Source organism: Thalassophryne amazonica, chromosome 20 (assembly GCF_902500255.1).
Source record: "Thalassophryne amazonica chromosome 20, fThaAma1.1, whole genome shotgun sequence".
In the NCBI taxonomy this organism is placed as follows: Eukaryota; Metazoa; Chordata; class Actinopteri; order Batrachoidiformes; family Batrachoididae; genus Thalassophryne; species Thalassophryne amazonica.
In genome coordinates this window covers 39,455,429-39,479,553 of record NC_047122.1, presented here as the reverse complement: position 1 = coordinate 39,479,553, position 24,125 = coordinate 39,455,429, and the positions used below count along the sequence as shown (strand labels likewise).

Sequence of the window (24,125 nt, the reverse complement as noted above, 5' to 3'; positions counted from 1 at the left end):
ATGTGGGAAGAACAGGGATGAGGAACAGATTAAGAAGAACAGAAACATTCACATCCATTCATCAATGAAGCTTTGTTGCAGCCTGCTCATGACTAATTACACACACACTGCATTTACAGCAGGACGTCACTCTGGAACTGTGTGTGTGTGTGTGTGTGTGTGTGTGTGTGTGTGTGTGTGTGTGTGTGTGTGTGTGTGTGTGTGTGTGTGTGTGTGTGTGTGTGTGTGTGTGTGTGTGTATGTTGTCATACCTATGGCTGACTGTGTGACCTCTGTGTGTTTATGTGTCTGTGCATGAACCTGTAGACATGATGAGTTCATATGATTCACTGAAACATCTGTTTGGATCTTAACTAATGTCTCACACACACACACACACACACACACACACACACAGATTCAAACTAACATAATCTGCAATGAAAAAAGAGAATTCTTGGACCAACCACATAAAGAGCTTCAACTAGTGAGATTATGATTAATCAAGCTGAGGCAATTTAACCAAACAATATTTTCACAGTCTTTTTAATGTAATCTGGACAAATCATTAATTTTTCCAACATGAATTAAAATGTTTAGCTGTTAAATATCAGCTCCTGGTTCAAGCAAACATGGGATGCAACATCACAGATGGCCCAAAGCAGCGCACCAGCGCAGCACAAATGTAACTGCTAGTTTCCACCTATCATTTTCATGCACAGCACCGACGTATGCCCACGTGTTTAGTTCCTTGAAGACGTGTCACTCTGACGAAGCTTTTCTAGATGAAGGGTGAAACGTCTACAAGGAACTAAACAAGACCAGTTAACCTGACTCAACCTGCTTGGATACCATGACCTGGATGACTGAGAAAGTCCACAGACATTACACACTGTCTAAGTAGCAAAGTGGAGTTGGACACAATCCAAATGCACTTGTGCTATGTACCTTTGCTCATGTGCTGTAGATTGTCAAGATAGGGCCCACAGAGTTTTTAAATGATCAAATGAATTGTTATATTTTAAGCAAAATTACTCAGTTACATCATGTTTTAGTGCCATCAGTGCATTTGTTAATGTTTAAACACAGTGCATTGTTGTGTCTTAGACATATCCTGAGACGGCATAATTTGTGGGCAGCTGAACAAATGGAATGACTGGCAGAGCAGGAAACAAGGAAAACCTTTTCCCAAAGGCTTTGACAACAACAATCTGATGAAAATAAAACATCCTGTCTGTGAAGTTGAAATCTTGATGTCCGTCCAACAAATAAAGTGGGTTTTTTGTTGGTTTGTTTGTTTGTATTTTAAATACTTTGGCAGAAAGAGACAAACGTTAGGTGCATAATGTCTCTTGAGACCTGTTGTCCCTCACACAGTGCTGTGCTTCTGTCTTTCTTTCTCCTCCTCCCACCTCTTTTTCTCTGCATGTCTATATGACAAAACCCAACAATTACTTCTTTCTTTCGCCCCCTCTGACTCACTGCAGTGTAATTACACTGTCCTCTCAAACACACACATACACACACACACACACACACAGAGGGGGATGTATCTGCAGCCGTTTCCATAATGTTGTTCATTATCAGAAATGCGACAAAACAAGGGAATGGTGAAAAATGTGATGTCATGTTGGTTGAATCAGAGGGGGATTCCCTGTTTCTTATGAGTTAAACAATAAGTGAAGTGAATATTAATCAACCAACAGAAAAATAATCACTAACTATTCTGAAAATTAGCTCATCCTTTTTGTGTTTTTTTTTTCAATACTTTTTTTTTTACTAGTTTTGACTGGAGTTCACACAATTGTTGATTTACGAGGTCTGTTAGAAAAGTATCCGACCTTTTATTTTTTGCAAAAACCTGATGGATTTGAATCACGTGTGCTTGCATGAACCAACCTTGAACCTTCGTGCGCATGCGTGAGTTTTTTCACGCCTGTCGATTGCATCATTTGCTGGTAAGCAGCCTTTGTGTGAGGATGGGTGTAGTCTCTCGTCGTTTTTTCTTTTCAAGGAAAATGGCGGAACGACTGGAGCAGCGCGACTGCATCAAATTTTGCCAGAAACTGGGCGACAGCCAGGTGGAAACCATTCGGATTATTAAGACGGCTTTCGGTGATGATCCTATGGGCATCACACAGATTAAGGAGCAGTACAACCGGTTTAAAGATGTCCACACAACGGTGGAGGGCGAGCCGCGCTCCGGTCGGCCATCAACATGCTGAAATGACCGGATCATTTCCAAAGTGAACGCTGTGGTGATGTGGGGCCGTCGTGTGACTATCCAAGAAATTGCAAAAGAGGTGGACATCAGCACTTTTTTGGCACATTCCACTGTGACAGAAGATTTGGCCATGAAAAGAGTTGCAGCGAAATTCATGCCGATGGCTTCGGCACAAAGCTGATGGCGAAGCAAAAGCGCCACCGTGTTGAAGCCTCACAGGACATGTTGTGACATGCTCACCTCTTCCACAATTTCTCGGATAGTCATATGACTGAAAAGCCACCGAAAGCCGTCTGAATCTTCTGAATGGTGGAAGAGATGGGCATCATTTTTCGGAGTCCAGCATGTCCTGTGAGGCTTCAACACGGAGGTGCTTTTGCTCCACCGTCTGTTATGTGTCGGACGCAGCTCGGAGAACCGACCAGCGTTTGAAGGACCCAGTATGAAATAAGCAGAGCACGGTACAAAGGCTAACTGAATTTAATACATAACAGTGAAAATGTAATAACAGAAAGGTGCGGCCTGGCGTGGTGCGCTCCCAGCAGCGCTAACGGTCCGGAGCCAGAAGCTGTTTCGGACCCAAGGACCCCGCCGACACCCCCCAGGTGGCCGCAACAACCGAGTCTGTGAAAGAAGGAACCATTATGTGAGTCCACACTCTACACACAGAACACTTAAAGGTGTACAAACAGCAAACACTTCCTGGCTTGATTACTGATCAGCTTCCCAACCTGCAGGCATGGAACATCCCGTTCACAAAACTCCACCGCAGTGGAAGCTGATACATGACTAACATACAGCTCAATACAATAAGGTGTGAGGGACACCACATTTACTGACTGTATAACTGTTAGTCACAAAATCCAACGTACCTCAGGAAGTGTGCTGACGAGCGTGAGACCTCACCCCCTCCTCTTTCACAGACCGTGCATCAAACCTGGACATTCTCAGCGTCCGCTGCTGATGAGATGGCTCCCAAGACGACGATCTCACCCGTCTGGTCACAAGGTCGAGTCTCTGGCAAATACACACTGTGCATTCCAGTCTTAAATGCCAACATGCTCCAATCCATCCAGATGCACCTCAGCTGTGAGTCCTGACGAGTCGCAGGTGATCAGGGTGAGGTCCTGACAGCCTCAGCAACACAGCCACTCAGTCCCAAATGCACGCCACCTGGGAGGAAAACAAAAAGACAAACAAACCGGCAGCCAGGCCCCCCCAGCCATATAACACCGTCAGCTTCATGCCTAAACCATCGGCATGAATTTCGCTGCAACTCTTTTCATGGCCAAATCTTCTGTCACAGTGGAATGTGCCGAAAAAGTGCTGATGTCCACCTCTTCCACAATTTCTCGGATAGTCACACGACGGTCCCACATCACCACAGCGTTCACTCTGGAAATGATCTGGTCATTTCAGCATGTTGATAGCCGACTGGAGCGCGGCGCGCTCTCCACCGCTGTGCGGTCATCTTTAAACCGGTTGTACTGCTCCTTAATCTGTGTGATGCCCATAGGATCGTCACCAAAAGCCGTCTTAATAATCCGAATAGTTTCCACCTGGCTGTCACCCAGTTTCTGGCAAAATTTGATGCAGTCGCGCTGCTCCAGTCATTCCGCCATTTTCCTTGCAAAGAAAAAACGACGAGAGACGACACCCATTCTCATACAAAGGCTGCTTATAAGCAAATGACGCAATCGACAGGCGTGAAAAAACTCACGCATGCGCACAAAGGTTCAAGGTTTGCTCATGCAAGCACACGTGATTCAAATCCATCAGGTTTTTGAAAAAAAATAAAAAGGTTGGATACTTTTCTAACAGACCTCGTACATACATGTACACTCACTGGCCACTTTATTAGGTACACCTTGCTAGTACCGGTGTCAGGGGCTCAACCCCCCCGATAGGTCCCCCTGCCTTCACTGCGTATGCGTCATTTCAGAGCGTCAGCAGCGATTCATTATAGCCTTGTTTCTGCTTAAAACTGCCCTCCAGTCATCATCTATCTCAGCGACAGATCTCTGAAGCTTTTGTACAACAACCATTTCCACATAAATTCAGCATAATTAACAATAAAAGACGGGAAACTGATCAGAGTGCAACACCGGCGCATCTGAGACTGTCTGACTCTCTACACCCAAACTGATCAAAGAGAATAATGTGATTATTAACCATCAGATGACAAAGTAAAACCTCTTAAATCATTATAATTTCAGTTTTAAGCAGAAACGAGGCAAAAATCTGTTAATCGCTGCAAACACTCCAACATGATGCATGCACAGTGAAGGCAGGGGGACCGATCAGACTGCAACACCAGGTTCGCGCATGCGCAGACTAATGTAGGGGATCACTCAGACTAGGAGAGTGCTGAGCCCAACATCAGGTTGGACCCCCTATTGCTTTCAGAAAGGCCTTAATACAGTAGTGTTTAGAATAATAGTAGTGCTATGTGACTAAAAAGATTAATCCAGGTTTTGAGTATATTTCTTATTGTTACATGGAAAACAAGGTACCAGTAGATTCAGTAGATTCTCACAAATCCAACAAGACCAAGCATTCATGATATGCACACTCTTAAGGCTATGAAATTGGGCTATTAGTAAAAAAAAAGAAGAAAAGGGGGTGTTCACAATAATAGTAGCATCTGCTGTTGATGCTACAAACTCAAAACTATTATGTTCAAACTGCTTTTTTATCAATCCTGTGAATCACTAAACTAGTATTTAGTTGTATAACCACAGTTTTTTATGATTTCTTCACATCTGCGAGGCATTAATTTTGTTGGTTTGGAACCAAGATTTTGCTCATTTATTAGTGTGCTTGGGGTCACTGTCTTGTTGAAACACCAATTTCAAGGGCATGTCCTCTTCAGCATAAGGCAACATGACCTCTTCAAGTATTTTGACATATCCAAACTGATCCATGATACCTGGTATGCGATATATAGGCCCAACACCATAGTAGGAGAAACATGCCCATATCATGATGCTTGCACCACCATGCTTCACTGTCTTCACTGTGAACTGTGGCTTGAATTCAGAGTTTGGGGGTTGTCTCACAAACTGTCTGCGGCCCTTGGACCCAAAAAGAACAATTTTACTCTCATCAGTCCACAAAATATTCCTCCATTTCTCTTTAGGCCAGTTGATGTGTTCTTTGACAAATTGTAACCTCTTCTGCACGTCTTTTATTTAACAGAGGGACTTTGCGGGGGATTCTTCCAAATAAATTAGCTTCACACAGGCATCTTCTAACTGTCACAGCACTTACAGGTAACTCCAGACTGTCTTTGATCATCCTGGAGCTGATCAATGGGTGAGCCTTTGCCATTCTGGTTATTCTTCTATCCATTTTAATGGCTGTTTTCATTTTCTTCCACATGTCTCTGTTTTTTTTTTTTGTTTTTTTTTTGTACATTTTAAAGCATTGGAGATCATTGTAGATGAACAGCCTGTAATTTTTTGCACCTGTGTATAAGTTTGCCCCTCTCCAATCAACTTTTTAATCAAACTACGCTGTTCTTCTGAACAATGTCTTGAACATCCCATTTTCCTCAGGCTTTCAAAGAGAAAAGCATGTTCAACAGGTGCTGGCTTCATCCTTACATAGGGGACACCTGATTCACACCTGTTTGTTCCACAAAATTGACCAACTCACTGACTGAATGCCACACTACTATTATTGTGAACATCCCCTTTTCTACTTTTTTTACTAATCGCCCAATTTCATAGCCTTAAGAGTGTGCATATCATGAATTCTTGGTCTTGTTGGATTTGTGAGAATCTACTGAATGTACTGGTACCTTGCTTCCCATGTAACAATAAGAAATATATTCAAAACCTGGATTAATATTTTTAGTCACATAGCACTACTATTATTCTGAACACTACTGTACTTCATGGCATAGATTCAACAAGATGTTGGAAACATTCCTCAGAGATGTTGGTCCATATTGACATGGCGACACCGACATCATGCAGTCGCCCCTTCAACCAGTCTGCCCATTCTCCTCTGACATCAACAAGTTGTCCACAAAACTGCTGCTCGCTGGATGTCCTCTCTTTTTTTGTACCATTCTTTGTTAACCCAAGAGATGGTTGTGTGTGAAAATCCCAGCAGATCAGCAGTTTCTGAAATATTCAGACCAGCCCGTCTGGTACCAACAACCAAGCCACATTCAAAGTCACTTAAATCCCCTTTCTTCCTCATTCTGATACTCAGTTAGAACTTCAGCAAGTCATCTTCACCACGTTTAGATGCCTAAATGCACCAAGTTGCTGCCGTGTGATTGTCTGATTAGCTATTTGTGTTCAAAAGCAGTTGAACAGGTGTACCTACTAAAGTGTATGGTATCTTATCATGAGCAAAACTGACATAAAAATCATTTATTTTAGATTTATGTGGCATTAAGTTGATTTAAAAGGGTTTAAATCATATTACTGCTATTATTTTCATACTAGATATCATGACATATGAGGTGAAGTGGTTACTAACAACTGTAAATACTTGATAAACTGATTTAAACTGGATAAAATTAAGAAAAGACTGGCAATGCGGTGAGTTGTGCAAAACTGCAACAGATGTGTTTTTATTTGAACTAAACAATAAATCAAATTATTCCAAAAATAACCAAGTCATGAATCAATACTGAAAATAGTCACGTGTTTCAGCCCTAAGGGCTGAACATAGCGACCAAAAAAACCCCACATACAAACATGTACCACAGGGAATCACTGCATCCCAGCTTCATTCATCACATTCTGAAAAGCTGCAAAAGCAACACAGCTGACCAAAAGTAGCCCATTCTGTGTGTGTGTGTGTAAGCTCCTGCCCGAAGGAAGGACATGTCATTAACTATGATGTCATTTCCTGCCATTGTAACAAATTTCAGAGTCCACAGCCAGCAAGCTCCACTGCACACAGCAGGTCGACACACTGACTGCGCTAAAAACAACTGTGTTAAGCCGAGAAGGACAGGGGGAATATTAATCTGATGCAAATAAACGGTTTAGGAAACCTGCTAATATTCAGTTTTCTATAAATATGATGCAGATGGTTCGGAAGTGCAGAAGATATAGCATGTGAGCTGGGGGTGTAACGGATCACAAAACCCATGATTTGGATAAGATCACAATTTTTCTTCAAGGATTGTATAATTTTTCGGATCAGCAAAGGAAAAAAAAAGTGAGCCAAATATAACTTTGCTTTACACTTCGAAAAGAAGGGAAAAGCCGAAGGGACTTTAAAGAAAAATGAAAACAAGGAATTTTTGCTCATAGTCCTGGATGAAAACAAGATGTCCATTGTTTTAAGAATGGTTTAAAATAAACTACTTAATCGTGAATAAAAATAACTCCATCATAAAAAGGTAGTAAAAAAGAAAGAAATACAACAAAACAGACCTTAATTTATCAATTCTAATTCTTTTTCCAAAAACATGACAACATCTAGACTGTCTGGTGCTGAGATGGTAATAAAATAAGATAAACTAATAGTAATAAGCTCTATATTGTTTCTCCAAACTTGATATGACAGTGTCACTGGGCCTCCGATACTCAATACATATCAAGATAGTGATACATTTATGTGCTTAATACTGCTCAGATAAAGACTGCACAAACTGTAGTGCAGGGGTGGTGGACAAGTGGTTAAGTGTGCTTGTTTTCAGTGCGGAAGGTTCCCGGTTGCATCAGGAAAAGCATCTGGTGTAAAACTTGTGCCAAATCAACATGCAGATCCACCTCAGATCTACTGTGGTGACCCAAAGTGAAAACAAGGGAGAAGCTGAAGGAATATACTTACTGTCCATAAAATGTGATGTTGGTGTGTGTATACCTGCTTTTTAATACTTTATTTATACTGCTTAAAGTAATCAAAAGTATTAGTATTGTTATTCTCATTATTATTACTTTTATTAGTAGTAGTAGTACTAGTAGTAGTAGTAGTAGTAGTAGTAAATGCAAAAACTGTCTTCAAAACTGGACCTTTACAATAAGTATATTGGGAAGGGGTGTTCTATCCTCTATGTGATCTGGCTACATCCCTGGTCTGCACACTCTGACCAGAAAGAATGGAGAACTTATGTATTTATGTGGAAAGGGCTACCTGATTGACAGGTAAGAAGGTTTTTATCTCATGCCATCCTGAGAAAGAAACACTGTATGTATTTGGGGAAAAAAGCAAATTGTTAATATCTTTTTAAACTCACCATAGGGGTGCTGCTGTTCTGTTTTTAGCTGCTGCACCAGCTTCACTCTAACACAGCTAAATAACACATACAGACGTTATGAGTATTTGAAAGAAAAAGCATAAATATGTTTTCAAAACTCACCGTGGGTATGCTTGTTGGTATATGCTGGTTGCATCTTCACTGGGCAATGAGACACAGTGAGATGACTGTTTTAAAGTATTTAAAGCTAATATATTGAAAATATGGGAGGGGATTATCAGTACATATACCGAATGTCTTTTACCAGTGATTCGATAATACTGCGGCCACGTATAGACCTCTAATAATAATAACTTTGCTACTTTGCTAACAGCTACTGCCATTACATCCTCAGCGGAGAAGGTGAAACGACCGATCACAGCGAGATCCTTGCGACAAACACCAAGGTCTGATAATCCCATACAGACCAAGCAAGCGAGGTTAATAATACGTTTATTATATGGCTATTATATATAAACACGCAAACTTACGGTATCACCCAAATATGAAAGCTGCTGACAGTTTTGGGCTCGTAGTCAGACCTGTTCGCTTCACCTCCATGAAGAACTTGCTAACAGATGGGCTACGGTTGTTAGATGGTAAGCTTTCAATCTGTGTGTTTTTTCTGATGCTGTTTAGATATTTATGGAGTAAGTTCATGTCCGATAGGGATGTGAATCGTACAACAACTAACGATTCAATTCGATTCCGATTCTTGGGGTGACGATTCGATTCAGAATTGATTTTCGATTGAAAGAGCTCTGAGAAATAGTTATATTACTTAAAAAATATTTATGTTTAAGAAAATGCAGCTTTACAAGGTTAATCAAGTGATTCTAGATGTAAATTTACTCATCTGCTTTGCTCGTTCAGAGTTGGCTGGCAGTTTAGCGATGTGCTGGTCAGTAGTCGGCAGATACCGCTGCTCCACTTCTTTTAGCTCCAGGTGACAGCGTAGCATGTGGGCTTGCAGATTTGAAGTGTTTCCGAAGTACTTGACTTTCATTTTGCAGATTTTGTACACTGCATAAGTCATCTCCTTCTTATGGAGCAAATAATAAAATCCAAAAAGCACCCAAACATTTGCCTTCAGCAAAGATGGTGTTGGCTGAATTAGCTCTTCGTCCGCTATGCTAAGCTGCAGCTCACGAATGTTTGAAGCACGCCGGACCCTCCCCTCGCGGGGACGTTGTAGTACGGAGGCCGTTGCCTGACAAACAGTACACGCAGCGAGTAAGCAAGAAAATGTTTAAATAAAAATGCTTTTTAAAAATCGATTCTTGGACATTTTGGATTGATTCAGAATTGAAATAAATAAGAATCGCGATTTGGACGTGAATTGATTTTTTCACAAATGTTTAAAGCACACCGGACCCTCCCCTCGCGAGGACGCTGTAGTATGGAGGCCGTTGCCTGACAAACAGTACATGCATCTAGTAAGCAAGAAAATGTTTAAATAAAAATGTTTTTTAAAAATCGATTCTTGGACATTTTGGATCGATTCAGAATTTAAATAAATAAGAATCGCGATTCGGACGTGAATTAATTTTTTTCCGGCACCTCTAATATCCGACATGGTTTTTCTAATTGTGTTTTTAGCTTTCTGGTTTGTAATGAATCTGATCCGCGATCTGGACCAAGTGTCATGGTAACGGTCTGATATGGGAAAATATCAGACCGAAAATCAGCCATTCAGAGAGCGCGTAGCGTCAAAGCTATTTTATTATTTTCCTAAAATTTATAATGGATGGATCTGACATTATTCTCTGTCTGCTGGCTGTGTAGATGGTTTGACGATTTGAAAGAAGCACAAGTGGGGTTTTTAGTTTTTTTTTGGGGGGGGGGGTGTTTCTCAAAAATGAATTTAATGATTCACAACAAAAAGCACCTGGACTAATCTCTGATTGTTATCATGGGGATGGATGTTTAAATGATTAAGGGTACAGACGCTTCACTCGACATTCTCAAATGAAGATTTAATCTTTGGAAACAACTTCCAAACATCTATACCCATGGGTTAGTGAATTCCTTTCAAAAGACTGCAGCTGTAAAGTATGACATTACATCACTCACAGCACAATGTGGTCCGACTAACTGAAAGAGAAGAGAAATGTACATGACTTTAAGAATAATCACCCCATTCTTCAATGATTTTATACATTTATTAGTGAAAAGACACTCAAATGAGTAAAAGTAACATCTGCCAAAAAGTGAGGTACGTGATACTGCAGAATTCTACATAAAAGAGTAACCATATGCACACAAAACTGCATGCACATCCCCACATGCAAACTCAAATATTAAGGATTCCGCAGACAATATCAGCACACAAAATTTAGATAGTGTATAAAATTTTCTCAAAAGCATCACACTGCAGCAACATATAAACAAACCAGTAGAGTTGGTGCTACCGAGAGGAAGAAGGCGTTTTCCTTTCATCTCCTGGGGGACGCTTGCATGTTCTGGGATGTACAGTAATGGCGCTTTGTGTGGGGGGGTGTGAGTTTGCATGGATGGGTGAGGGGATTGCTTCCTGAATGCAACCTAGAAGCAAAAGGAATCAACTTTCACCCTTTGCAGTTGAAGCGGCATGCAAGAGGAAAAATGTCAAAAACTTCCACAGGAGTACAATTTGTAGAGTTTACACAGATCTGCAAGTGTCCACACAGTGTGTCAGGTTTGCACATGAATTTGCAAATACTGAGGCAAAACAATAAAATATATTCATGCCTTTTTTTACCCCCAGTTTGGAAACTGCAACAGCTCTGACCTTCACACTGCTGAATGTATTTACACAGTAAGCGCGAAGTAGCCAATCACCGCAAGATCTACCACCGTGTTTACCAGGAAACAGCAAAGCTCACTGAAAATAAATTCAGGGTTGTTTTAATAGTTGAACATACAGTCACTGGAATTTATCTGAAAAAAAAAAATATATATATATATATATATATATATATATATATATATATATATATATATATATATATATATATATATATATATATATATAGAAAACAATACTGTGGCATAGTTCAACAAATTTATTTTTGAGTGTCAAATGTTTGTACATAGCTACTGAAATGGGGCAATTTGTGAGCTTTTTGAAAATATTAAAAGTAGAAATAGATCATTTTGATTTTGCAGCAGGACAGCACAGATAGTCTCTCCCATAAAAATGATACAGTACAACACATATCTAGATAATTTGATTTGCCATGCAATGCAATCTGATACAATTCTTTGTTTAACACAAACATTCATTTTCTATGATAAATTAGAAATAACCCACAAGTGACCTTCAAATATTTATTTCATAATCAACCTTCTTCAGGTTTTTTTTCTACTGTGTTGTAGCACATGGTGCTGCCTCCTGCTTGCCTTTTGGTCACCACTGGGGGCAGCACCACTAGCACGGGGGTGTAGTAGTGGAGAGAAAAGGGGGGCTGTGGGGAAGGCCTTTGAAAAGCTTTGGTTTTGTGGGTGTACACTTACAGCAACATGAGAGTCAAGGTTTCGAGGGGCCCAAGATTATATTCTGTCATAGGGCCTAAAATTTCTAGTGGCGCCACTGGGCACCACATAGAAGAAACCCATAAGACAACAATGTCGACACAGCATAGCACAGTATGACCTTCTCATTCTGAACCAGTATGACGGTATTAATAAATTGTGAGCTGAACATAAAAACTTCCTGTGACCCGTCTCGCGAGAGACTCATGCTAACCTTTGAAATTTTACGAGAGTTTGAAGGCATTGAAATAGCAATGAAACAACCTTAACCGATTTAGAAAGTTAAAGTCGAGCCATCAACTGGTTCATAGTACGTTTAGGTCAACTGAATTTACCAGTAGTTGTATCTATTACTTTAAAATCAATTTTCGATTTGTATCAAACTGTTACACCCCTAACAGATATGCATCACATAAATTTAAACAATAGTCGACACACTGTATGCACAGAATGCAAAACATAGGTATAGATTTTTTTTTTTTTTTTTTTTTTTTTTGTCTTGATTTTAAATGGGCCAAAACAGTGCACACCCTTACAGGGAGAAAACAGAACACACAGTAAAGTTTATGCAATGAAATGGGCCACTCCTGCCAGATATGAGTGTAGTTAAGCGTTGCTATAAATACTGGCCTCCTGCACTGCAATTTAAACACACACACACACACACACACACACACACACACCACTGGCACGTCTGTATTAACCAGCTTTAACAACAGTGGAGTCAGAAAGGTGTTGCTATTTTCTCAAAATGCACTGTCACGCTCAATCACATTAAAATCGCTCATATTTTACTGTTTATTAGAAAGTATTCACGGCATTTCACTTTTTACACACTTTATGTTACAGTCTTATTCCATAATGAATGAAATTCATTTTTTTACTCAAAATTCTGCACACAATACCCCCATAAGGACAATGTGAAAAAAGGTTGTTTTGAGATTATCGCAAATGTATTAAAAAAAATGAAGAAATCACAGGAACATATGTACAGCCTTTGCCATGAAGTTCAGAACTGAGCTAATGTGCCTCCTGCTTCCACTGATCATCCTTGAGATGTTTCTACAGCTTAATTGGAGTCCAGCTGAGGTAAATTCAGTGGAATGGACATGATTTGGAAAAGCACACACCTGTCTACATATGAGGTCCCACAGTTGACAGTCAGAGCACAAACCAAGCATGAAGTCAAAGGAATTGTCTGTAGACCTCAGAGACAGGATTGTCTTGAGGTACAAATCTGGGGAAGGATACAGAAACATTTCTGCTGCTTTGAAGGTCCCAATGATCCCAGTGGACTCCATCACTCATAAATGGAAGAAGTCCAGATCCACCAGGACTCTTTCTAGAACAGGCCGCACATCTAAACTGAGTGATCAGGGGAGAAGGGCCTTAGTCAGGGAGGTTACCAAGAACCCGATGGTCACTCTGTTACAGCTCCAGCATTACCCTGTGGAGAGAGGAGAACCTTCCAGAAGGACAACCATTTCTCCAGGAATCCACTAATCAGGCCTGTATGGTAGAGTGGCCAGACGGAAGGCACATGGTAGCCTGCCTGGAGTTTACCAAAAGGCGCCTGTCAGACCATGAGAAACAAAATTCTCTGGTCTGATGAGACAAAGACTGAACTCTTTGGCGTGAATGCCAGACATCATGTTTGGAGGAAACCAGGCACCATCCCTACAGTGAAGCATGGTGGTGGCAGCATCATGCTGTGGGGATGTTTTTCATTGACAAGAACTGGGAGACTAGTCAGGATTTAGGGGAAGATGAATGCAGCAATGTACAGAGACATCCTGGATGAAAACCTGCTCCAGAGCGCTCCTGACCTCAGACTGAGGCAACGGTTCATCTTTCAGTAGGACAATGACCCTAAGCACACACCCAAGCTATCAAAGCTTCAGGACAACTCTGTGAATGTCTTTGAGTGGCCCAGCCAGAGCCCAGAACATCTTTGAAGAGATCTGAAAATGGCTGTGCACAGACACTCCCCATCCAACCTGATGGAGCTTGAGAGGTACTGCAAAGAGGAATGGGCAAAACTGCCCAAAGATAGGTGCACCAAGCTTGTGGCATCATATTCAAGAAGACTTGAGGCTGTAATTGCTGCCACAGCTGCATCAACAAAACACTGAGCAAAGGGTGTGAATACTTACGTACACGTGATTTCTTAGGTTTTTTTATTTTTAATAAATTTGCTAAAAAAAATAAATAAAAAAAAACCTTTTCATGTTGTCATTATGGGGTTCTGCGAGTAGAATATCGAGAGAAAAAAATGCATTTACTCGTTTTTGGAATAAAGTTGCAACATAACAAAATGTGGAAAAAGTGAAGTGCTGTGAATATTTTCTGGATGCACTGTATACGAGGGCTATTAGAAAAGTATCCGACCTTATTATTTTTTTCAAAAACCATATGGATTTGAATCACGTGTGATTGCGTCAGCCAAGCTTGAACCTTCGTGCGCATGCGTGAGTTTTTTCACGCCTGTCGGTTGCGTCATTCACCTGTGAGCAGGCTTTGAGTGAGGAGTGGTCCACTTTGGTGTCCCTCCCACTTTGATGTCCCTCACAGTTTCTGAAAAAATTTTGATCAAGCAAAGCGGCAGTCTCTGAGCCATTTCTAAACAATGAAAAAAACGACGAGAGGGGTGGACCACTCCTCACTCAAAGCCTGCTCACAGGCGAATGACACAACCGACAGGCGTGAAAAAACTCACGCATGCGCACGAAGGTTCAAGCTTGGCTGACGCAATCACACGTGATTCAAATCCATATGGTTTTTGAAAAAAATAATAAGGTCGGATACATTTCTAATAGACCTCGTATTTATACACAAATGCAGTAACACTCTTGCAGGTACTTGGAGACTAATCCTGGCAAAATAAAGTGTTCATATCACACAGTTTCACAGTGAATAAAATCTGACAGAGAACCACATAATATTACAAATATGTCAGAATCAAGCACAGTGGCTTAGTGGTTAGCACTGTTGCCTCACAGCGGGAACGACATGGGTTCAATTCCCGCCTGTGGCCTTTCTGTGTGGAGTTTGCATGTTCTCCCCGTGTTTGCGTGGGTTTCCTCCTGGTGCTCCGGTTTCCTCCCACATCCAAAGACGTGCGGGTTAGGTGGATTGGAATCTTTAATAAATTGTCCGTACGTGTGCGTGTGGGTGTGACTGTGTTTGTTTGTCTGTTTGTGGCCCTGCGACAGACTGGTGTCCTGTCCTTGGTGTACCCCGCCTTTTACTCTATGACTGTTGGGATAGGCTCCAGCCTCCCTGCGATTGGACTAAGCAGTTGAAGATGTGCATGTCAGAAACAGAATTAAAGCAATGTTATTTTTGTTGTTGTTCTCATGCACTGAAATTAAAGTCATGTTTTTACTGCAAGTAATGGATTACAAGTGAGTGGTTTTGGTCTCATGGTGCCTTGCTCGCTCCCGTGGTGTTCATAACACACATGAATTTCAACCTAATTAATGTAGTGCTGGCTGTGTGCTATAATTTGGACAAATTACCAAAATCAGTTGGGAAAAGTGACCTCAGCTCATACCAGTTTACTGTTATTGACCACTGAAAATAATATTGCCGCATATAGCCGAGCACTTAGTTAAATTAAATGACCTGAGTAGCAGCAGAGTGGAACTAAATTCAAACTCATCCGCGAGATAAGCTTATTACCGTGGCAGTGCAAGATGTGCTTGCTAGTCTGCTATTTCAGAACTATGACTCAAAATTTGTTTAAAACAAAGTAATATCTCAACAAATCACTTGCAGGAAACAGTTGGAGTGAACAGATTTATGATTTATCCCAAATAATGTGTTAGCGTACAAACTAAAATGAAATTAGACATACAGTTTAAACTGTCTTGTTTTTCTGACAAGAAGCATGAACGTCTGAAGGAAATCGTGCTCGCAAAGATTTTCTTCTAACTAGTTCGCTGACGTCAGACGTCAAACCGTGCCAAACCATGACCTTGAACCAAGCGGTCACACTTATGCAAAAGTCATGGATAACAACAGATATGGTGAAAATTAATCCTTTAATTTCAGCCAAATCTCAGAGGAATAAGAGTAAAGCAAAATATCTTAGTGGTGATGCGGAATAACACTCAGAGAATGTAGACTGACTACAGGCATTAACCTCAGTATTCCCAAGAGAATTCAATTTGTTTATAATTGTGTGCATGTGAAAACTGAAATAAAGACAAATCAGTCTCAACACCACACAGCCTTTACACAGTTAAGCTACTCTCACACCTGGTGGAGTTTGGCACTGTTTCACTCAGTAATTGGCTGAGTTGAAACTTGGCACACCGCAGCTGACTTCCCCAAGCAGTTCTCACCTGGCGCAAAGTCCCAACTGCTTTTGGCAAAAGTTAGAAAAAGTATTTTTTTTCCAGAGCTCGGTCAGATTCACCCCTGCCTTGGCCTGGCCAAGGCTTCATATCTCAGGTTCAGGCTTTCCATGCTTGATTTAATTACTGGATGCCGAACTGGACTGACTTTGATCTAACCCAAGCCAAGAGTATGTGAGGCTGGCCAGGAGTCTGGCAGAAAATTTTCAACATGTTCAAAACTGGAACGGGTTTAACTGGCCTTTCATGTATTTTGGCCAACTTGGGTCTGACGAAAGTAGACATTTACACCTACACTCACAGCAACTCAATCCATTTAGACATTTAGTGGTGAGGACGACTTGCTGAAGTTCAACCTGAGCATCAGAATGGGGAAGAAAGGGGATTTAAATGACTCTGAACGTGGCATGGTTGTTGGTACCAGGCCGGCTGGTCTGACTATTTCAAAAATTGCTAATCTACTGGGATTTTCACACAGAACCATCTCTGGTTCTTCTGCTTACAGAGAATGCCCTGAAAAAGAGAAGATATCCAGTGACTGGCATTTGTGTGGACAAAAATGCCTTGTTGATGTCACTGGTCAGAAGAGAATGGGCAGACTGGTTGAATGGGCAACTACATGATGCTACTATCAATATGGGCCAAAATCTCTGAGGAATGTTTCAAACACCTTGTTGAATCTATGACACAAAGAATTAAGGCAGTTCTGGAGGCAAAAGGGGGTTCAACCTGGTGTCTCTGCTGACACTGTGAAGGCAGGGGAACTGATCAGAATCAGACTGTAACACTGGTACTAGCAAGGTATAGCTAATAAAGTGGCCGGTGTGTGTATTTGTTCTCTTGGATATGAAACGCCAACAGTATTTTCCTCAAAATACGATCATTTAAAGCATCTGGTATGGTAACAGTTCCCATCTGACAATGCTGATCAGACACATCATTTATAAATGATATAAATAATCAGCAGTGGCTATCCGTATGGAGCCGTATTCATAGCGTGTAATTGTATTGGTACGTAGTGTCTCTCTCATTGGTCAATGCAGATTCCTAAACTATGTTAACCACAACCACTAATCCTAACCCTAACCAGAACCAGAACCCCCAACACTAACCAGTGTTGGGACCCTTGAGCAAGGTCCTTAATCCCCGAGTTGCCCCTGGTGTGTAGTAAACGCCTTGCATGGCAGCACCCTGACATTGGGGTATGATTGTGTCTGTGTGAATGGATGAATGTGAGGTATAATTGTAAAGCGCTTTGAGTGTCTGATGCAGATGGAAAAGCATCATAAATGTAGTCCATTTATCATAACAATAACCCTAAACCCTAACAAGGCTGAATTTGGAGTTATTACGTACATACAAATAGCCAATTCCTAAATACGAGATGTTCCAGAACACACTATGAGATTTCAGATACTACTTCCTGCCATGGGACATCTCTGTGTTCTTCCTAAATCCATTGAAGCACTTTTCCAGTAATTATGTATATTTCCAATATCTTAATATGTCTTGTGTTGCACACTGTCAAACGCCTTAAATCCAGATATACCACTTCCACACACTCCGTGTGCAGCAGGTATATTCCCAGTCCTACATGGTGTCCAGGTATAAAACCTGTGACTGCTCTGGGTGTATGTTTGAAGCCAGAAACCAAATGAAGGTAAAAGCCTCCAATCCATTACACGGGATACAAAAGAATAAAGAGATTTACGGGGGAAAATGTGGGTTAATCCGGTGTACGGTGGGTCAGACTCGTTCCACACTGAGAGTTGAGCGGCAGTAACTTAGGTCAGTCTTTTCCACGCCAAGTTAGCTAAAGGAAAAGTACCTAGGAGTAATGGCGTCCTAAAGCAAAGTATAGGCAAAGTGAAGCGAACTGATTATAAAACAAGACAAATTATTAAGGAAAGGCAACGACTGTCGCCACCCAGAGTGGCGTTTAAACCAACCGCATCCCATAATATGTTTCAGCTTTTGAAATAAAAGCCGGAAAAAAACGTTATACTCACGTTGTTTTGTTCCAGAGGACGACAGAGAGAGAGATAGATCTCCGAGCCGACTTCAACAGCGACAAAAACCTCCCAGAGTCCACAAGTAATCCGTTATTTTAGTTGTAAAGCAGACAGGAGAGTTGGTATTCTCTCTCTCTCTCTCTCTCTCTCTCTCTCTCTCTCTCTCTCTCGTCTGTTCCCACTTCCCTTCCACATTCAGCATTCCAGCATGGCTGCTGGAGAGAGAGAGTGAGAGGAGAGAGAACGAGTGAACGAATGTATAGATAAAATATAGTACGAGAGGCAACACAAACTATAATTCATACTTGCACAGTAAACTCACCAGTGCAAAACTAATACTGTCAGTGTTAAATTAACACTACCAGTGTACATATGGTCCTACTCCGGCCAGAGTGGGACCATATGTTCACTGTCAGCGTTAATTTAACACTGGTGATTTTACTGCATATATATATACTCACTTTTATACACAGAGGTGCACATAACTGGTGCTCATGGTGCTCGTGTGCACTAAACATCATTGATGCACAGCAGAGGGAAACACTTTTCTTACAGTCTGTCATTTCTTTCCTCTTATGAAGCACTTTCCTTGTGTTTTCTGCTGCGCATCATTTATTTTTAGCATGCACAAGTAGAGGCGAGCGATACCGGGAATTTTGGTATTGATCCGATACCAAGTAAATACAGGCTCAGTATCGCCGATATCAATACCGATACCTTTTCATATTTAAGCTTCATAGATCGAAAGGATCCAAAACACCTAGGATAGAATTTCGCCAAACATTGTACATGACAACAAAATACGTTATTATCACAATCAACATTTTTGTTTAAAAAAATATCACTCAACACAACTTAAAACAAAATATCCTGAGGTAGAGGGCTGACAAACCACAATACAAGGGTGCGCTGCTCCGTGTTGTGTGACACAGCGCAGCGCTGCTCTTACAGACAGAGAGTAGACTTTGATGAATGTGCGTGCGCAGCAGTCAGTGCGAGCGGGAGACAAAAAAGCTTGAGTGTCGATCTTTTTACACAAGGATCGTTCAATATCAATACCAGCGTTGGCATCGATATTATTGATATTAGGATAGATCCGCCCACCTCTATGCACAAGCACCATGAGTACCAGTTATGTGCATGCCTGTTTATACACAACACTGGCTCTTTCGAAAGCATCAGCCATATGCTCATATCTTATCACTCACGCCTTAATATACAGCTGTTACAATAAACCAAAAATGCTGGCATGACCAGGATTTGAACCAGGGTAACTGCGGCTCTCGAAGGATACCAACACAAGCTTTGAGTAAAGATGCAGATAAATGAAAAATAATGTGACAAGTGCTGTCTATTATTTCTATAATACCATACTGTTATTACTATATATTTATTTTATTATTACTGCAGTGAATATAATTGCAATGATCCAGACCAACCTTTTCCAAACTGTGCTCTGGGGCCAACTGGTGGTCCATGAGCGACCCTAGTGTGAAATATATATATATATATCACACATTGTGTTCATGTTGACACTGTGTGTACATGTAAAATATATGTTGGAACCACTGTGGTTCATGCCATAGTGTTGGTTGACCAAATTCTCCACAGTGAGCACAATTAATAGCTTACTACAACAAAGTCATGTAACATAACAATTTAATATCCTGTGTGCATATGACACTGATTTGCAAACTCTCAGAATAATTCAGATCAATCGTTGAAACTTTAACACACTTGGTTTTTCAACAAGACAATGGACCCAAACACAAGTCAAAATAGAAACACCAATGATAAGGTTCAATTTCAATTTATTTTCATTTATATAGCGCCAAATCACAACAAAGTTGCCTCAAGGCGCTTGACACAAGTAGGTCTAACCTTACCAACCCACAGAGCAAGCACACAGGTGACAGTGGTAAGAAAAAATTCCCTCTGAGGAAGAAACCTCAAGCAGACCGGACTCAAAGGGGTGACCCTCTGCTTGGGCCATGTTATAGACATAAATTACAAAACAATTCACGAATATACAGGAAATGTTGCAGGTGCACAAGACAGGAGGGTTTCAGGAACAGACACCACACCCATCTCTGGATGGAGCTGCACCTCAAACAGAGAGAAAAGAAAAACACAGAATCAGGCATGAGAAAGACAACAAATACAGTACAATTTGTCAGCATTAAGCAACAAGAAAAACAAAAGAAATAAGTTTCACTAAAATACCGAGAATTTAGATAAAGTTGAGGCCATGACCTGCTCTGTTTACTAATAAAATGAATTAAAAGAGTAAAAAGCATAGTAACACACTATGCCAGTATGCTAGCCATACGAAAGGGAAAATAAGTGCGTCTTAAGTCTGGACTTGAAAGTCTCCACAGAATCTGACTTTTATTGACGTAGGGAGATCATTTCATAGAACAGGGACATGATAAGACAAAGCTCTGTGACCCGCAGACTTCTTATTCACCTTAGGGATACAAAGTAGTCCTTCACCCTGTGAACGCAAAGCCCGGGCCGGTACGTAAGGTTTAATTAGATCAGTTAGGTCGGGAAGTGCCAGTCCATGAACAATTTATAGGTTAGTAACAGAACCTTAAAATCTGATCTCACAGGGACAGGAAGCCAGTGAAGAGATGTCAAAATGGGTGTAATGTGGTCAAACTTTCTGCTTCGTGTCAAACGTCTGGCAGCAGCATTTTGAACCAGTTGGAGAGCCCTAAGGCTGAACTGAGGTAAACCAGAAAATAGAAAATTGCAGTAGTCTAATCTAGAAGAGACAAACGCATGAATCAGGGTCTCAGCATCAGTCATAGACAGGATGGGACAAATCGTCACTATATTTCACAGGTGGAAGAAAGTAGTCCTCATAATATCTCTAATGTGGAGGGGAATTTTTGATGGCCAAGGACACAGCCTGGTCAAGGTTTCTAAATCAATTTTAAAAAACGTTTAAAATTCCCTCACTTTTACGAACAAAGAGTAATTGTTTTACTAATTTGTTTTTTAATGTTTTTATTCTGTTTATTTTTGGTGGTGGGTGCTTGTTGCTTTATGGTTGTCATGGTGACACGGCGGATGAAGCAACCGTCGTGGACGACACCTGCTGGAGACGCAGCGAAATTAGATTTAGTAAAACTTGAATCAGTATGAGAATAACTCAGATCACCTTTTGCTCACTTTTTTTCTCCAGTGTTAAATACACAACACGTCGACATCAAGTACGTCGTTCACACATCATGGTAAAAAATACTTCAAAATGTAAAATAGCCCAGCACATGACGTGCCGTGATCGTATAGTGGTTAGTACTCTGCGTTGTGGCCGCAGCAACCCCGGTTCGAATCCGGGTCACGGCAGCATTTTATTTGATTTAAAATATGAGGAAGGTCCTGGCGTCGCTTCCCCACTGGTCCTTTCTGTGTGGTGTTTGGATGTTGACCTCGTGTTTGCTTGGGGTCCCTCCTGGTGCTGTTTTGGTGGATAGGTGATTCTGATGAATCGTTTCCACATGCTGCTTTTCCACATTGATTGATTTAAAAAATTTACATGTGAGGATAACAAGTGCACTTCTTTAAATTGCCGTCCTGGAAGAAATTGTTTTTAAAAATGCAAACACCGAGGAGAAAATTAAGTAGATTAAATGATGCAGTAATACTAATAGCAATTTATCGAATTAAAGAAAAAATACATTTGACCAGAAAATTAGACAATATATGAATTAAACATTGAACATGCAAAAGGAAAATAACAAATTATTCTCGATGATGATAATAATGTCAAAACGATTAATAAACGTATGTACACAGTAGTAGCATTTTGGCCAACACGATTAGAATTCATACATCAAAATCTGTAGTATTTTAAAATGAAATACCTTTGGAGCCGATCAGGGGTTAGGATGTAAACAGTTATGCCTATGCCCATAAAATAAATCAATTAATTTGTTAAATAAAATAAAATAAACGCAAAATTTTATCGTCTTTTTTTCTAAATTAAATTATTAAGCAGGTATGTCTTCCAGTGTTGAGTTTATTATCTAAAGTTAATCAATGTCGCTGACGCGGTACTCGTGGTCGGTTATATAGTCTTGGGATCCTTTTTAATGTTCTATTACAGCAAACATACAGAAGATGGCGACATTGAACGCTGTAAACCAATTTCAGATTGGCAAAGGCTATACGCCCAACCGTTGGGCAGATAAATATGATGTCTTTCCTTATTCGTCCAATAGTGCAGCAGATAAGTGAATATTTCCTGGGGGATCCTTCAAATGGTGATGCAAGCACCAAATTTGGCACACATACTCCTTAGACATTACTCTTTTAAAAATGCCGGGTACCCACGTGAACTTTCAATAGGCGGCCAAGAAGGGGTCAATTGAAGTATTACACAGGGGTCAAAATTTAAAAATGCTCCAATCATATTGAAAGGTATTCCATATTATTTGTCTGATTATAAAGATTCCAAAAAGGTATAGTTTGGACTATCTGTGAATGAATGTTCCGGAGTTATGGGGTAAAAACAGCAAGAACAGTGACAAAGGTCAATTTCTATTTGTACAGGGGTCAAAAGTTAAAGTTGCTCCAATTTTGGTAAAAAGTGATGCAAATTATTAGTTGGGTGAATACGGTTTTAAAAAGGAATAGTTTGCATCATGTATCATGCTTAGTTATGTTACAGGGTAGCATATGTCACATGTCATAGAATCCAATGGATGCTGATATTGTTTAACCTTTACTTTGCAAACCAAGCACGCAACACAGTCAAAACTATTCTGTTTATTAATCCTATTAGCTCAACCAGTAATTTGCACCATTTTTTACCAAAATTGGAGCAACTTTAACTTTTGACCCCTTTCTCAGTGTTCTTGCTGTTTTTACCCCATAACTCTAGACCATTCATTCACAGATAGTCCAAACTATACCTTTTTGGAATCTTTATGATCAGACAAATAATATGGAATACCTTTCAATATGATTGGAGCATTTTTAAATTTTGACATTGCATTTTTAAGAGTAATGTCTAAGGAGTATGTGTGCCAAATTTGGTGCTTGCATCACCATTTGAAGCATTTTTTTTTTTTTCAGTTATCCGCTGCACTACAACCGTTGGGAAGTTAAGTCATATATTGAACGTTACATGCACAACCGTTGGGCAGAAATATGTGTGTGTGTAAATAATGTAAATGTAATGTAATAATGTAAGTGTAAATAATAAATGTGTCTTAAGACACATTTATTATTTACACAACCGAGTCGTGTATTTGACACGTTTTCTGCATCTAAACTACGTTTTTTACACCACTTTTTAAGGCTCTATTGCGGCGTATGTTTGACACATTTAACGGCGCCGCCTTTAATTATTGCGAAAACACCCCAATGAATGAAAACAGACAAACTTCATAAGCATTTTGAACGGAAGCCTGTTAACAACGAAACAGTTTTTGAACAAAATGCTGCTTGTTGGCTGTAAGATGGTGTTATTTTGACACTGTTCCCCGGGTGTGATGAGCCAAACAGAACCACTTTAGATCACAGCTCCTCCGCGGGCTGCGAACCCTCCCGCAGCCGGCGAGAAAATATCCGTATTTTTTCCCTCCCGGAAAAAATACCGGAAGTGAGCTTACAAGCGCGCTCATTGGTCGGTTGTGGTTGGGCGTATATGCTCGCAAATTTACTTTATTGACCCAACGCTATGTGTTATGAAAGCGTTTCTGTCCCGGTTTCTATATGTACGTCAGGTGTGAAGAAACACCATGTATGAATTATCAGCTGTGGTTGCAGCAGGTACACGTGAAAAAGTTTCAGGAGCAGGACAAATAACCCACTGACTG

General features: G+C 40.5%; 1 protein-coding gene and 1 non-coding gene across 3 annotated transcripts in view; one reads left to right on the top strand and one right to left on the bottom strand.

Annotated features, from left to right (window-relative positions):
* The window catches only part of LOC117502231 (focal adhesion kinase 1-like), a 107,840-nt gene extending 89,361 nt beyond the window's left edge, over positions 1-18,479 (bottom strand). For both annotated transcript variants that reach the window (XM_034161272.1, XM_034161273.1), the window contains exon 1: positions 18,292-18,479. The gene's annotated coding sequence lies outside the window, so the exon portion shown is untranslated. The remainder of the gene's footprint in view (positions 1-18,291) is intronic.
* A 3,097-nt stretch (positions 18,480-21,576) lies between these two features.
* Positions 21,577-21,648, top strand: trnah-gug. Its single transcript has one exon. It is a non-coding gene; the product is annotated as a tRNA-His (tRNA).
* The last annotated feature ends 2,477 nt before the right edge of the window (positions 21,649-24,125 follow it).